Source organism: Ochotona princeps, chromosome 7 (assembly GCF_030435755.1).
Source record: "Ochotona princeps isolate mOchPri1 chromosome 7, mOchPri1.hap1, whole genome shotgun sequence".
NCBI lineage: Eukaryota > Metazoa > Chordata > Mammalia > Lagomorpha > Ochotonidae > Ochotona > Ochotona princeps.
In genome coordinates this window covers 57,122,240-57,137,496 of record NC_080838.1, presented here as the reverse complement: position 1 = coordinate 57,137,496, position 15,257 = coordinate 57,122,240, and the positions used below count along the sequence as shown (strand labels likewise).

At 40.8% G+C, this 15,257-nt stretch overlaps 1 long non-coding RNA gene across 1 annotated transcript in view; it reads left to right on the top strand.

Moving 5' to 3' along the window:
- Positions 1–14,798, top strand: part of LOC131480826 (uncharacterized) — a 38,129-nt gene extending 23,331 nt beyond the window's left edge. Inside the window, exons 2-3 of the long non-coding RNA XR_009245847.1 lie at positions 3,454–3,665; positions 14,664–14,798. This is a non-coding gene — a long non-coding RNA (uncharacterized LOC131480826). The remainder of the gene's footprint in view (positions 1–3,453; positions 3,666–14,663) is intronic.
- The last annotated feature ends 459 nt before the right edge of the window (positions 14,799–15,257 follow it).

Here is a 15,257-nt window from a genome sequence, read left to right as displayed (position 1 = left end):
GGCTGGACAGCCCATGACTGGCTCTTCTGTGGTCCAGCAATTAAGGTAATTACTGTGAGATAACCAGACTTAATTACTTAATTACGCATGAGCCGCCCCTGTGAGATAATCAGACTTGGGCCTTGATTCATGAGAATTGGAGCCCATCAACGCTAAAGGTCACATAGGCTGTTTGGCCTGCAGCTCACAGTTTCTTAGGGGCAATGAGCCATGAACAAATGGTTGGGATTTTGATTCTGAGGTTCCTCAATAACACACTTAATCAGGTTAATCCTCCATACAATAGTACTTCAAAAAGTAGGTGGGAAAGTGGAATTTAATGGTAAGCTGATCTTAGTGCAATTATAATTTTAAATCCATGCAAATTTTTCACAGTATACATTTTCCATGGACATTTTAAAGCACTAACCTAGTAGTTCTTCCAGTCATAGGAAACAGGAGGGCACATACAGTGGAACTTCAAAATCATGGGGAATTGAAATTAAAAGATTAGCTTATTTCAATACCAAAATTTTTAGTCATAGCTTCATTCACCATGCGCAGTTTCTATGATTTTTTGAGTTCTGCACTGTCCAATGGGCCATCTTACAAATTCTCCTTGTCTCCATTTTTTAATTTTTAAAAAAGATTTATTTATTTATATTGGAAAAGCAAACTTACATAGAGGCGAGATAGAGAAAGATCTTCCATTTGCTGGTTCACTCCCCAAATGGTTGCAACTGAGCCAATCTGAAGGCAGAAGCCAGGAGCTTCTCCTGGGTCTCCCATGTGGGTACAGCTTGAAAAGGCTTTGGGTCATCCTCTACTGCTTTCCCAGGCCACAAGCAGGGAGCTGAATGGGAAGTGGGGATGCTGGGTCACAAACCAGTACCCATGTGAGACGCCAGTGTTTAAAGGTGGAGGATTAGGTGGTCACAGAAGGTGGCTGGGAACTCGCATTTACTTTTAACATATTGGTTACTCATTACTATGTCAATTAATTCCATAATGATGTAAATTTTTGCTGATGGTATGTTGGAGCTTTCAATTGACTGGGATGATACTCTGCTGGCTCTGTCTTCAGACCAGAGAAGGTATACCTAAGAAGCCGTTGAACTTGACTGGACAATAAGATGCTGGACTCTAGGTTTGGTATACGCTTGCAATGAGGGAATCTCAACTGAACTTGAGCTGTGGTTATGCAACAAGATGGAGGAATCCACCATGGTGGGAGGGTTTGGGGAGGGGTGGGGAGAACCCAAGTACCTATGTAACTGTGTCACATAATACAATGTAATTAATGAAGTAAAAATAATAATAATAAAAAAAAGGTGGAGGATTAGCTTATTCAGCCATTGTGCTGGCCTCTCTCCTTGTTTCTTGATCCTTATGTATTTTCTACATCTTGATCTCTATGTGCCTGGATACTGAATAATTTCCTTGGATACATCTTCCAGATTATTAGTTATTTATATAGTTATTTAATCTTCTATTCAAACATCTATTGCTTTGAATTTTTAACTTCCCATATCAGCCCTTTACCAAAAAAAATGAGTATCGGACTAGTCTATATCTGGGATTAGGAAAGGTTCTTTATCTGTTTTAATTTTCAAAATTTGAGAGACAGAAACAGAGAAAGCTCACATTCACTGGTTCAACTTCCCAAGTGTGCTGGAGCCTGGAGCCTGGAGCCAGGAGCCTGCAGTCTGAAGCCTGGAGCCTGGAGCCAGGCGTCTGCAGCCTGGAGACTGGAGACTGGAGCCTGGAGCCTAGAACCTGGAGCCAGGAAGTTAAGCCCTATTACTTGAGCCATCGCTGTGCCTCCCAAGGTCAGCATTAGCAGGCACTTGGGATCCAAACCCGAAGCAGGGACTCCACTGCTGTACATGAACTGGAAACTTGAACTGCTAGGCCAAGTACTCACCCAGTTATCGAGGGTTTTAGTGTAAAAGTAAAATTTCACCATTTTTTCAAATTGTCCTAATCATTTGGTCTTCTCTTATTCTTTCTCAAATTTTCAGTACACGTTTCCCCCAACATTTTAAAAGCTTCTTAACAGAATTGCTCCTTGTTTTAACTTTAGCATCTGAAGATCTGTGGTCTTATTATCCACAACCTGCTCGATCTTCTTCAATTTTTTTCATTACGAGTTTTTTGGTTGATTGCTTAAAAGTAGGAATTCAACAGTTGAGAGAGGCTACTCGTCCAGAAGTGTTTGTGTTGCCAAACTCAGACAATGGACTCATTCCAATGGCTCTTAAATTATAGACTTTTGGGTTGTGGATCATGCAAAGAATGTTGATTTGGATCCCACACCACTTAGGACCTGCCCAGGGGCTTCAAGTTCTCAGGGCAGGCTCTCTTTGCTCTTCCTCCTTCCTTTTCTTTCTTTCATGCTCTCTCCTTCTCTCTTGCTCTTCCTCTCTCTTTCTCTCTCCCACCACCCCCTCTCTTTCCTTTCTAAAACTTCCATTCATAACCCCCTTTTTTCTTTTGACCTACCTCTGCATAGTGGGTTTCCTTTCACTCTAACTGGTCTAAGCTTGTACCTCTCCTGGGTCTTGTCACTGCAAGTAAAGACAAGCTGCTACTTTAGAGGGACAGAAAGATTGTTCCTATGTCTTTACATATTTGGCCGAATTCAAATGTGAACTCATTTGGCCTTTTGCTTTTCTTTGTTGAGAGGTAAATGGTTGCCAGCCCAAACTCCTTGCCAGCTATTGGTCAGTCTGCGTTTCTGTTTCCTCCTGAATGAGCTTGGTAGATTTCATATATCTAGGAATTGGTCCATTATCTGTGTTATTTAAATTGCTGATGAGAAGTTGTTCCCAGTATTCCTCAATTCTCTTCATTTCTTGTAAAATCAGTAGCAATGCTTCGATTTTAATTTCTTACTCTACTAATCCTAGTCTTCATTTTCCTTAGTTAATTCAGCAAAAGGTTTGTTAATTCTCTTGCAATTCTCAAAGAAACAACTTTTAGTTTCAAGTTAGTATGTTTATGCTTATAAATATGCCTGATGGTAAAATGTTAGAACACTTGGTCCATCATATTTTTGGAGAATCATATTAGACCTACTGTTTTTTATAGAGGCATGTAATTTCATAATTTTCCTTATGAAAATATAGCTTTCATTATGAGAATATAAATTTTTAGCACAGTAATAATAAGTATTGAATAAATTCATTGTTAAATGAATTCATAATTAATTAAGTTAAAATGTTGGAGAAGTTTTTTTTTAAAAGAATTTTATGTAAATAGTAACTCCAAAGAAGTCATGGGGTGACTTAAGGCAGATATTCAAGGTCAACCTTATATATCACAGTACAATTCCCTTAATCATGAGTTTTCATTCATTGCTTTTCCTGTTTGAAATAACAGTCTTTGCAGTGGTGTCTATTTCTGAAGCCTCGTTTTTACTGTGTTCAGAGTTCTCCCTTCCTTCTCTTTGATGCCTGACCTTTTTATCTCCAGCCAGAAAACAAATCCACAGCCCCATCAAGAAACACTGAGTTTCTCAACTGGCAGTCCTGCACTACCTGAATTCATCTGCCCTGATGTTTTTGGTGATCCTCCAGTAACCCAAGCCATGTCTGCTACAACCACAACAGGAATGTGAGTCATTCAAACATGAAAGAGTCTATCCACAGAAGATCACTCCCAGAAGCTTGTGATATAATGAAAAGGTAAGTTTATTTAGGTGCAAAAATATTTTAAAATCATGCGTAATTTTTCATAATACATTTCTCATGAACTTTTTAAAGACCTCTTACATGCATGGATTAAATTTTTTTTACACTGAACTTATCTTTAAATTCCTTTTCCATGAACATTTTGAAGCCCACTTGTAAAATCAGAAGAGGATCAGGTTAATTGCAAGATCCCTTCCATCTCCATCAGCCCATGATTCTGCTGAAAGCTGTTATTTAGCTTGCTGAGTTTAAATGCCAGGGAGATACTCACTTGTGGTATATTTTACACTGTGGCAGAACAATTCTCAGGGTACTAAATGGATACCCAGAGGAATTCATAAACCTTTCAGGTAAATATTTTTTAAATGTATTTTAAGCATTACAAAAATGGAATAATAAGTTATAGACTCAGAGAAAACATATACAAAAAATCTGATAAATAACTTATAACTGTACATGTTTTTCTGCTCACATAAATAAAAAAGTACACACATATATATATATTTCCTTCTTTATTTCATTTATTCTTTTCTTATTTAACAGTAATACCTTTTGGTTCCATTCTGAAAAGTAAATTAAAGAATAAACTGTTGCACATCTTTTTATGTTATTTGTTTGCTTATTTTAAAAGGCAGAGTTGGGCCTGGCGGCGTGGCCTAGTGGCTAAAGTCCTCGCCTTGAACGCGCCGGGATCCCATATGGGCGCTGGTTCTAATCCCGGAAGCTCCACTTCCCATCCAGCTCCCTGCCTGTGGCCTGGGAAAGCAGTTCGAGGACGGCCCAATGCATTGGGACCCTGCACCCATGTGAGCGACCCGGAGGAGGTTCCTGGTTCCCAGCTTCGGATCGGCGCACACCGGCCGTTGCGGCTCACTTGGGGAGTGAATCATCGGACGGAAGATCTTCCTTTCTGTCTCTCCTCCTCTCTGTATATATGACTTTGTAATAAAATAAATAAATCTTTAATTAAAAAAAAAAAGGCAGAGTTACAGAGTAAAAGGGGAAGACCCAAAGAGAGGGCTTTTTCATCCATTAATTCACTCCCAAACGGCTGGGTCACAAGTGGCGTAGCCCAGTGTGCCACGTTGCTGGCTCAGTACATATCTCTTTAATGTACTAGATAAAAGAACAATTTGTGTAGAGAATATATCAAGAACCCTCACAACTCAAGACCAAGAAGATAAATAGCTCAGTTTTAAAATCAGCCAAGACTTAAATAGATATTTCATCCAAGATATACAGTTAGTCAATAAGTGCATGAAAAGTAGCCCAACATCACTGGTTGTTAGGGAAACACAAATTAAATCCACAATGAACAACCTCTTTGTAGCTACTGAAATGACTCTAATCAAAATGGAAGGGACAAGTGTTAGCACTGCAGTTCAGATGCCTGCATCCCACATCCAAGAACTTGGATTGAACTTCTGGTTCCTGGTTCTGACTCTAGCTTCTGGTTGGTGAAGACCATGAGAAACATCAATGATGGCCTCAATAGCTTGGTTTCTGCCATTGATGGGGAGACTTAGGTGTGTTCTCAGCTTCTAGCCTTAGCCTTGGCCCAGCCCAGGCCAGTGAGAGCATTCAGGGTGTGAACCAGTGAATGGGACCTTACTCCCTCTATCTGAGAGGGCATAAAGAAACAGAAACTCTCATACATTGTTGCAGGGAATATAAACAGTAAAGTCACTTTGGAACAGTTTGGCACTTTCATAAAAAGTTCAACATAAATTGAGCACATCACTAAGTTCATTTCTAGGAATCTTAGAGGAACTACAACATATATTTACACTGAGACCTGTAGGCAAATGCTTATCCATCATCATAAGCAAGAACTGGAAATAATGCAAATGCTGATTAGCGGACCTGTGGATAAACAATCATGGTCAAAATTGTGCAAAATTGTTCAGCAATAAAAATGAACAATTTATTGATTTGTGATCAAATACAGATGAGCCTTGAAAGTACATTCCATGAAAAAAAGACAGACCAAAAGATTGCAAGATTGCATCTCACTAAATGACTAAGAAGGCAGATACTTAAAATTCTGTGGGGCTTGCACAGTACAGGGGAGTACAAATACTCATGAGGAATCTTGGCCCTATCCTTTTTCTATCTCTGTCCCTGTCTGTCTCCCTGTTTTTCAAATAAGTAATTTTTAAAATTTATATTTATTTTTATTGTAAAGCCAGATATACAGAGAGGAGGAGGCAAAGAGGAAGATCTTCTGTCTGCTGATTCACTCCCAAGTGGCCTCAATGACCACAGCTGAGCCCATCCAAAGCCAGGAACAAGGAGCTTCCTCCAGGTCTCCCACACAATTGCAGGGTCCCAAGGCTTTGGCCCATCTTCAACTGCCGTTCCAGGCCAAACAGGGAGCTAGATGGAAAGTGGGGCTGCCAGGATTAGAGCCAGTGCCCGTATGGGATCCTGATGCATGCAAGGTGAGGACTTTAGTCACCAGGCTACTGTGCCAGGCTCTTAAATAGGTACATTTTTAAAAAACTTTTAAATTAAGATGCTGCAATTAAAACATTCAAGAAATCATCTAAAGACAGATTTCCATGATCTCTTATACATATTAAAGTTTAACATATTGGGAACTTATATGTTCATTTGTACTATCTTTTAATTGCATCTCAGAATAACTTTTCTGTTAACTCCATTTAATTAGAAAAATCACAAAATTATAAGATGAACAAAAGAAAAACTGAAAACTACTTTTGAACACTAATCCATGAACTAGATTTGTTTTCAAAGTCTGCAGCCGCAATAAATGCTGAAAGAAATTTATTTCACACTTACTACAACCATATAAAACCTTTTTTTTTACATTTCCATGTCTATTTTAAAAAATCACTGTTTCTATTGACTAACTTCCTAATAAGAAAGTGTTATAAATTTTAACATGTAAAGTGCCTATATCAATAAATCTGCTCCTCATTCTCTTTTGTATATTGGAGAGGGACCATTACCTTTAACTTTAGAAAAGTTTTCTGTTGGTGAAACAAAAATATCTGAATTCTCCTGGGACACATGTTGTTCAAAAGATCAAACATTACTCCATCTTGGCTCGTAGGTTGGTTGCAAACAAGTACAGTTGAACAAAGCCTTGATGATGTCCTTTGAGGCGGCCAGAAGGGAGACAGTGGGATTTCACTTCATCCAGCAAAATCTGAACCACAGAAAACATTTTTTAAATGTGAGATGTTCCATTTCCTCCTTCGCCCAAAATGACATGGAAGCCAGGAGTACTCCTGGCCCTTCCTCTTTGTGCTGGCGGGAATCCAGACATGACCAATGGACCCACTTCCTATGGCCATTGTGGATTGTGAAATGGTTTGAAAGTGGAAGCTACACTTGGCAATGTGACAAACTACAAGTTGTGCGAGTTCCTGAGACCATGGATTTGCCGTACAGCTGTTCCTGGATGCTCTTGGGAAATTCATTCCAGGTCTCTTGAGGACCCCCAAATCCACAGATGCTCCAGCACCTTGCTACACAAATGTGTGTAGCATTTGTATAGAAGCCATGCACATGCTCTTGTACACTTTGAAGTATCTCTGTACGAGTTGTGTTGCCTACTACAGTGTAAATGCCATGTAAATAGTGACTACACTGTACTCTTCGAGGGAATAATGAGAAAAAATCCCTGTACATGTTCAGGACAGATGTAGTTTTTCAAAATGACTTTTAAAAGTTTGAGAGGCCATGAGGCAGAAGAGCAAAGCTCCCATGCCCAAGCTTTTCTCTTGCTGCGAGGTAATGCTTTGGCCCACTCGCATCAGGTGCAGCTCAGTGCGAAGCCATGCACACACGGATGCACATGGATTCTCTCACAGCCAAATAAACTGTGCTCCTAAAGGCGCACGACACCATCTCCATTTTAATTTTTACTACTTTTATTATTGGTATTGCTTCCAGTTCTGTGAAAGACCAAAACTTAACATTCTTTGTCCATCTCCATTATACATGTGTCCTAACTCAAAGAAGGTACAACACCCAGAATGAGCCCTAAAGTGTCATTTCGGGCAGATGTGTCCATGCGGGTTCATCCATGGAAACACTGTGGGAGGGGTTGCTGACAGTGGAGAGGCTGTGTGAGACACTGGGGGCAGGTGGCATATGGCAAGTTTCCATTTGACAGTGAACCACACTAAAAAGTATATATTCTACTTACAAAGGAGGAAATAGAAGCATGTAATAAAGTGAGTGGGTTGGGGTTAACACATAAAGCAGTGAAACAGAGAAATTACATCGTTAAACTGCCAGGTTTTGGATTCCTGCTCTCCTGTATCCCACATGCATCAACCTAGCCAACTACTTTTCTTTTCCATTTAAAAAAAAATGCGGCTTAGCCAGTTAAGTCACTGCCTGCAACACCAGTGTCTCATGTAGGTGCTGGTTCGTGTCTCAGTTCTACTCCTAATCCAGCTGACTTTGGAAAGTGGCCCAACTCCCCGGGCCCTGCACTCATGTGGGAGACCTGAAAGAAGCTCCTGGCTTTGGTTTGGCCTAGCCCTTGCTTTTGTGGCCATTTGAAGAGTCAAACAGTAGATGGAAGATCTGTCTCTCTGTCTTTACTTTTTCTTTGTGTCTCTGACTTTCAAGTGAATAAATAAATCTTAAGAACAAACCAAAACAGGTTTTGGGAGGAAATCAAATGAGTTAAGTCAGCAATTTTTCCAGCAGTTGCAAATATACAGTGTGAACTGTTACTATTCACATTCAAAGGTCAAAACATTAATACAACATTTTATAAAAACCACCATGCCAGGAGATGGCACATCTATTGTGGCAAACATGTGGGTCATCTCAACCTATCACAAGAATGGGCCAGAAAATATGAACAATAGCACACTGTGATAAAGTTTATTCTGCAGACCAGATGGTTTGGATATACTTAAAATAAGACCATTCAGGGAAACTGCTATAATTTTAAGTAAACTCATTTTTAAAATGTGCCGAAATACTCTGTGTAAGTATGAAGTTTAAGTTGAAGCAAGATTGTGAAAACTGAGGAAGGTAAAGACTGATGCCCAACAGGAGTCACAGTGAGATATGCACATGAAATACACACATCCTCATGCCAGCAGAGAACCTTAGCTGGGCTGCTGGACAGAACATGTTTGCCACATGAATGGTTGTTTTTTTTAAACTTTGAGTGATGCATTTGTGTCCCTCCAACATGATAATTATCATCATGATTTTTTCATTTTATTCTGGTGTTTGTATCTTAGCTTTCAGAAAATGGCAGAAAGGAGACAGGAAAGACAAGAAAGCAATAACAATAGACAGGGCAGAGGGATAAGAAAGCAGAGAGCTGGGAGTGCTTAGACCAGCTGTTCTTGTCTCTTGGAGTAGATCAGAATCACCCAGGGTGGGGCAGAATGGAATCTTGGCCTTTCTGTTTTCCCCCAGATTCTCCAGGTGATTATGGTAGGGACCCAGGTTTGGTGTAGACCATTCATCTGGTTCCTCCCTTGCTACTGCAGGACTGAAACAGATCACCAGAGCTTCACATGGGAGCTGTATAGAAATGTGGCATCTTGTGCTCAGAATCAGGAGGTCTGCTCCCAGGATCCACAGGCAGGTGGCTCATGTGCACAGTGAGCATTGACATGCCCCTGTCTTCCTGCTGTCAGCTTCTGGAATTTAATGGGGATGGGTGGGATCTGGATTGGGGGATTTTTTTTTTTTTTTTTTTGGAAAGTCAGATATACAGAGAGAAAGATCCTCCATCCTTTGATTCTTTCCCCAAGCTGCTGCAAAGGCCAGAGTTGAGCCGATACAAAGCCAGGAGCCAGGAACTTCTTCCAGGTTTCCGATGTGGGTGCAGGGTCCCAAAGCTTTGGGCATCCTCAACTGTTTTCCCAGGTCATAAGCAGATAGTTGGATGGGAAGCGGGGCTGCTGGGACACGAACTGGCACCCATATGGGATCCTGGCGCGTGCAAGGCTACCACACTGGGCGTGATTTGGGGATTTTTAAAAACTCCCCAGGCAATTTAAAACTCTAGCTGAGCTCAAAGAATATTACCACCTGTAGGATGAACATGCATGTATTTAAAAAAATATTTTATACTACATAAACTTTTAATACATCTTTTAATTCCATGTCGCATGACTTTTTGGAAGTCTCCTTGTATTCTGTGGGCTTCCCCACATACGTTACAGGTGAGAAACAATATCCCCTAACACAGTCTCTCAAAACATTTTAGATGTTGTATTTGTATTAATATCTGTTTCAAGGGCAGGTGTTTGGCATTGTGCTTCAGGTGCTGCCCACATCTTGTCCTGGAGCGTCTGAATCTGAGTCCTGGTTCGATTTCCAATTGTAGAGTCCTGCTAATGTGCACTCTGAGAGTAGCAGATGATGTCTCAGTCCTTGGGCCCTGGCTCCCGCAGGAGAGACCCTGGATTCTGTTCTAGTTTCTTGCTCCTAACTTCAGAGTGGCATAATTCTGAATGTCGCAGGTATTTGGGAAGTGAACTGGTGAATGGAAGATCTCTCTCACTGTCTCTTCCCCACCTCCAACTTTCAAATAAGTAAAGATAAATACCTGACTATTCAAAGAAATACTTATTTCAGTAGTGGTGTTTGAATTTCATATTTGCAGTGGGTAGATTCTCAATATTAATAGCCATGAATCCATATCTGCCAGTGGGATACAAAACATGTTTGCCTATCCCATAAAACAGGAAGATCCGGCTGGATTGAACAATGTTGCTTAATCCCTGAAGACTTTGGCCAATTCTTAGTCTTGGCTTTGCTTTCTTCAAGCTGCTTCCTCCTTGGCCAGGAGTTTCTGGCCTTTTCCTGTAGCACATCGACCCACAGGGACATGTGAGGAAATGCCCACAGAATTCCTGTCGCCCTGTTTCCTTCGACAGCCACTGGCAGAGACCGTGACAGCTTGTTCTCTCCTCTGAAGTACAATCAACAAAAATGTTTGTACTTGGGATCCTCTTTGGAAAGCACTGGAGAGCCTTCTGAAGCCTAGCAGGTTGCAGCCCTTTGCTTCATCAGCATCATGTTGCCCCACTTGAACAGAGTTCCAAGCAAACTCTGCAGGTTCACTTGGAAAGGCCAAATTTAAATTTTAAAATGTGTATGCACAAAATCCTTAGAGTATGCAGTCCTGTTTGCTTTGAGTTACAAAGGTTCTTTTTTCTCTTAAAAACCAAGGGTCTGAACTTTTTGCACTATCTTTCTATAGATACAATTATTCCAACATACTTGATGTTAAAAAATGAAAATAAAAGTATGAATGACTGACTCACAGAGACATCCTTCATTCTGAAAACTTGCCCTCCTCCACTTTCATAACCATACTTGTTGGGCCTGGCACAGTAGCCTAGTGGCTAAAGTCCTCACCTTACATGGGCTGGAATCCATATGAGTGCTGGTTCATGTCCCTGCTGCTCCATTTCCCTTCCAGTTCTCTGTTTGTGGCCTGGGAAAGGAGTAGAAGATGTCCCAAAGCCTTGGAACCCTGCACTGTGTAGGAGACCCAGAAGAAGCTCCTAGCTTTGGATCAGCTCAGCTCCAGCCACTGTGGCCACTTGGGCAGTGAACCAGCAGATGGGAGATATTTCTCTCTGTATCTCCTTCTCTTTGTATATCTGCCTTTCCAATAAAAATAAGGAAATATTTTTTAAAATACTCTTGTCAATTCATTAGCCCCATAATTTCTTTTACAATATGCAGAGATTCTGTTGCTTTCTAACTTCTTCCATACATTTCTTAGTCTTTTATGATTGCCCATCTATTTTCTAAGTCTCTGACAACAGCATTCTTTTCTCTCCAAACTAAACTGCCCTACACTTGCCTCAGTATAAGTTTTTTAAAGACTTATTTGTTTACTTGAAAGAGATAGAGAGAGATGTGGGTAGGCATGGAAAAGAGAAAAAGAGAGAGAAAAGAGAAATTTCTTCAATCCGTTGGTTCACTCCCCAGATGGCTGCAAGAGGACTGAACTACACCATTGCCAGCTGGAAGTTTCATTCAGATCTCCCATGTGGGTGCAAAGGTCCAAACTCTTGGGCCACCTTCTGCTGCATTTCCCAGGCCAATAACAGGGAGGTGGACCAGAGGGTAGCAATTAAGACCTGAATTCAGCCACTGTGCCACAAAGCCAGTGCCCCATTACAATTTTAATTCTAGAACTACCAAACTCTTTCTACCTATCATCACCTGCTGAAAAGCCACACATTTTTTCCCATTACTAAAAGAATCAAGTCTAAATGCCTGAGCCTAAAAAGCCAGGCCACTATGTGCGGAGTCTCAGAAGCCTTTTCCACCTCATTTGTAAGACAGCTGGAGTGCGGTGCAAAGGGCCAACAGGCATCTCCTAATGAGGCTGCTGGTTCTCTCACCTGCATCACTGTGTTTGCACTCATGCCGCCCAGGCCTTTCCCCATTGTTGTACTTTCAAACGGCATTACTTAAGACCTGGATCCAGGTCAGCCTTTCCCATGAAGCCTTCCTCCACCCTCTGGTCCATGAAGTCTCACTCACTTTGAGATCTTCCATTTTCTCACTTCCATTCACTTATCAGCTTCATTGCTTATTGCCTCTTTCATATCTGCAAAACCATGGTATCTATTACACTTAGCGTTAGAGATGTTTACGTCGTTTCTCAGCTAGGTCACGATCTCTTCCATTCTTTCAACAAAATTCTCCTGGGTTTACTAAATGCCAGCTACAGGTGATGAACTGAAAGTCTGCTTAAGGTGCAGTTCTCAAAGCAATATTTTTTTTGGCTGCAAAACAAGGAGATTTATATGTGACCGCTTTACCTTAGACCCATATGGAACTCCATTGTGTAATAGAGAAGCCACGAGGGACATTAAATACCCCAAAAGACTGGCTTATATAAACTTCTCCAGCCCTTTAACACTATAGAGTTGCCAGCTACTGCATGAATTCAGGTGGACACTGTCAGAGGCAGACTCTATCAGACTATCAGACAGTGTCATGTGGTTAACTCTTAGTGATATATACACAGCTGGAGCCTTCTTAAATGAAATCTCAGTGACATGAAACAATGGTTTATCTGAACAAACATCCTTCCGTAGGCTAGGCAAGTAAGGTATCTGCTATGGGTTAAGGGACAGACTATAGTTGAACCTTTTAATTATCTCCAAAACATATTTTTGATTGGCCTGAAAATATTATTCCAATGTTTACATGGACTTCAGAAATTAACATTTGATGGTTAAAATTGCAGTTAAGAAGTCAGAGCCTTGGTAGAGCAGGCTTAGCTGCCTCTTGAGACACCTGCAGTCCATATCAGAGTGACAGTTCAAGCAATGGCTGCCATGTGTTCCATCTAGCTCCCTAGACCAGAAGAGTAGAGGATGACTCCGGTGGCTGGGTCCGTGCCACCCATGTGGGACTCCCACATGTGATTCTTGGCTTCTTGCTTCAGCCTGGTCATTGGTTTCTCCCTCTCTCTGTCATGCTGCCTTTCAAATATATACATATATTATATAATATTAATATATATATATTTTAATTTAGCAAAATAAATTTTAAAACTTAAGAGTGTAGTTTTATAGAAGCCTGCAAATTCAGTGGCCACGTGTTATTTGCTCTAATTATGTCTTTCAGGTTTAGCATTCACGTTGTATGTAAATACTTAGACAATGTTGGATCTACTCTCTAATCTTAGCTTTTATCTACACATGCAAGTTCACTCTTTCAAGCAATGAAAATGCAGCCAAGTATGTGCAGTGCTTTGGTCCAGGAAAGCCCACCAGAGACCTAAAGTCCAAGGCTTTTAACTGGGAATTAGCCATGTGGGCAGGTCCTGCCTACAAAAAGCCCAGCCACCCAGAGGGGAAGCAAAGGTTCAGTTTAAGCCATCCATACACTGTTAACGGACGGTGGGGAGCACTGAGAACCCACTGCTGCAGGCTCTGCAGAAGCCAGCCTCAGAAGCAGGCCTGGCCTTTGCCAGACTTGCTCTGTTAACTTTTTTCAACATACTGAAACAGTCACAATTTTTAATGTAAAAAGTGCTTATCCCCAAATGCCCACATAATAAGATCAATAACAAAACAAACAAACTGAAATAAATATGGCCAATTTGGTTCTTTTAAATGGCTCATCATTTTTTTCTAAACCTGTAAAATTTCAATTTTATGTCACATGCGTAAATTGATTATTTATGTCTATCTTTGAGATTTGATGGACAAAAATGGTCTCACCTTCTGCCAAGCCAAAGTCTGCTAAGTAATATCAGTATAGCAATAGCAAGGAGGTAAACATTATTTAATAGAAAAGTATTAATATGGGTTTGATATCTTAAACTGACGTCACCAGAATTATTTTTGGTAGGTGTCTTAGAAACTGGTCGAGGCAGTGACCCTAGAAACTAAAGACTTCACAGCAGAATGGTCCCTGCACTGGCTTGTAACTACACAACTTCATGTTGTGTTGTTAAGACAACGTTTACCAACAATGTACATTATATAATTCTTCTAATGCTAATTCAAGGATGGCATTTAGCCTAAGGTTAACTATTTATTAAATTTGGTGTACTTATATACATGTATTACAGTCTTGCCCATTGTAAGCATTTGAGGAGTAAGCCAGAGGTCAAGAGATCATTCCACCGATCTGTTTCTGTCTCGCAAACAGACACATTTACAAACTGGCCTGCTTGGGAAATTTGGCAGTAACCTAGTTCTGGCCCCTTGGGAGGTCAGATAAACCAGTTTACTTTCAATTTGGTGAGCTAAACTTTAGCAGCAGTGACACAATTTTTATTTGTACCCTAGACTTTTGGGGTCTAGAGCAGGAGTTTAGATCACAAGAAAAAACCTCTTGTAATGTTTACATAACAGTTTACTCTAAGGAAGTTTTCGTTTTAGTTTTCTGAGGTTTCTCCATACATGCCTCCATACTGGCTGCACTAACGTGTGTGTGTGTGTGTGTGTGTGTATGTGTGTTATATTTGTTACTGTCTCACACCTCAACTCTTGATAGGCCGCTCCTGAAATCAGCCTGTCACCTTCCATTTGGAAGTTTTCAGAGTTCAAACCTACTCCATGGAGTTCTGCTGAAGGTCAGACACCATTTGCTCCTGTCTACCACACCAAGCTACCAATTGCTTCACGTCAGTCTGAATGCTGCTCAGGCTCAGCTGCTGCTATCCCAAGACACCTAGACATCTTCAGTTTTTGGTTCTCCTCTGTTTTTGTTTTTTTGTTTTTTTTTTTTTTTTTTGGTTACTAAGAAATTTTTAGTCCAACAAACAGGACCAGAAGAGGCAGCAGCTCTGATGGCAGGTAGACAAGAAGCTTATCAGACTGGACAGAGTACAACATTGAGGGATCACAGACAGAGATAGAACTAACAGATAGTCACAATAATCGATATTTTGGGAAACCACACAGCCCATGTGGTTTGAGAGCACCTGGGGCAGGAAGGAGGTGTAGTTTCAAAAGTGCTGATGTATCAGAGGATATGCTACTTGAGCCTATAAGAACCATATCCTGACTAGGGCAAGCGGAGCACAGACTGAGATGCATAGAGCTGGAATCAGTGCTGGGACTCTGCCTCCTGAAACTGAGTCTTCCA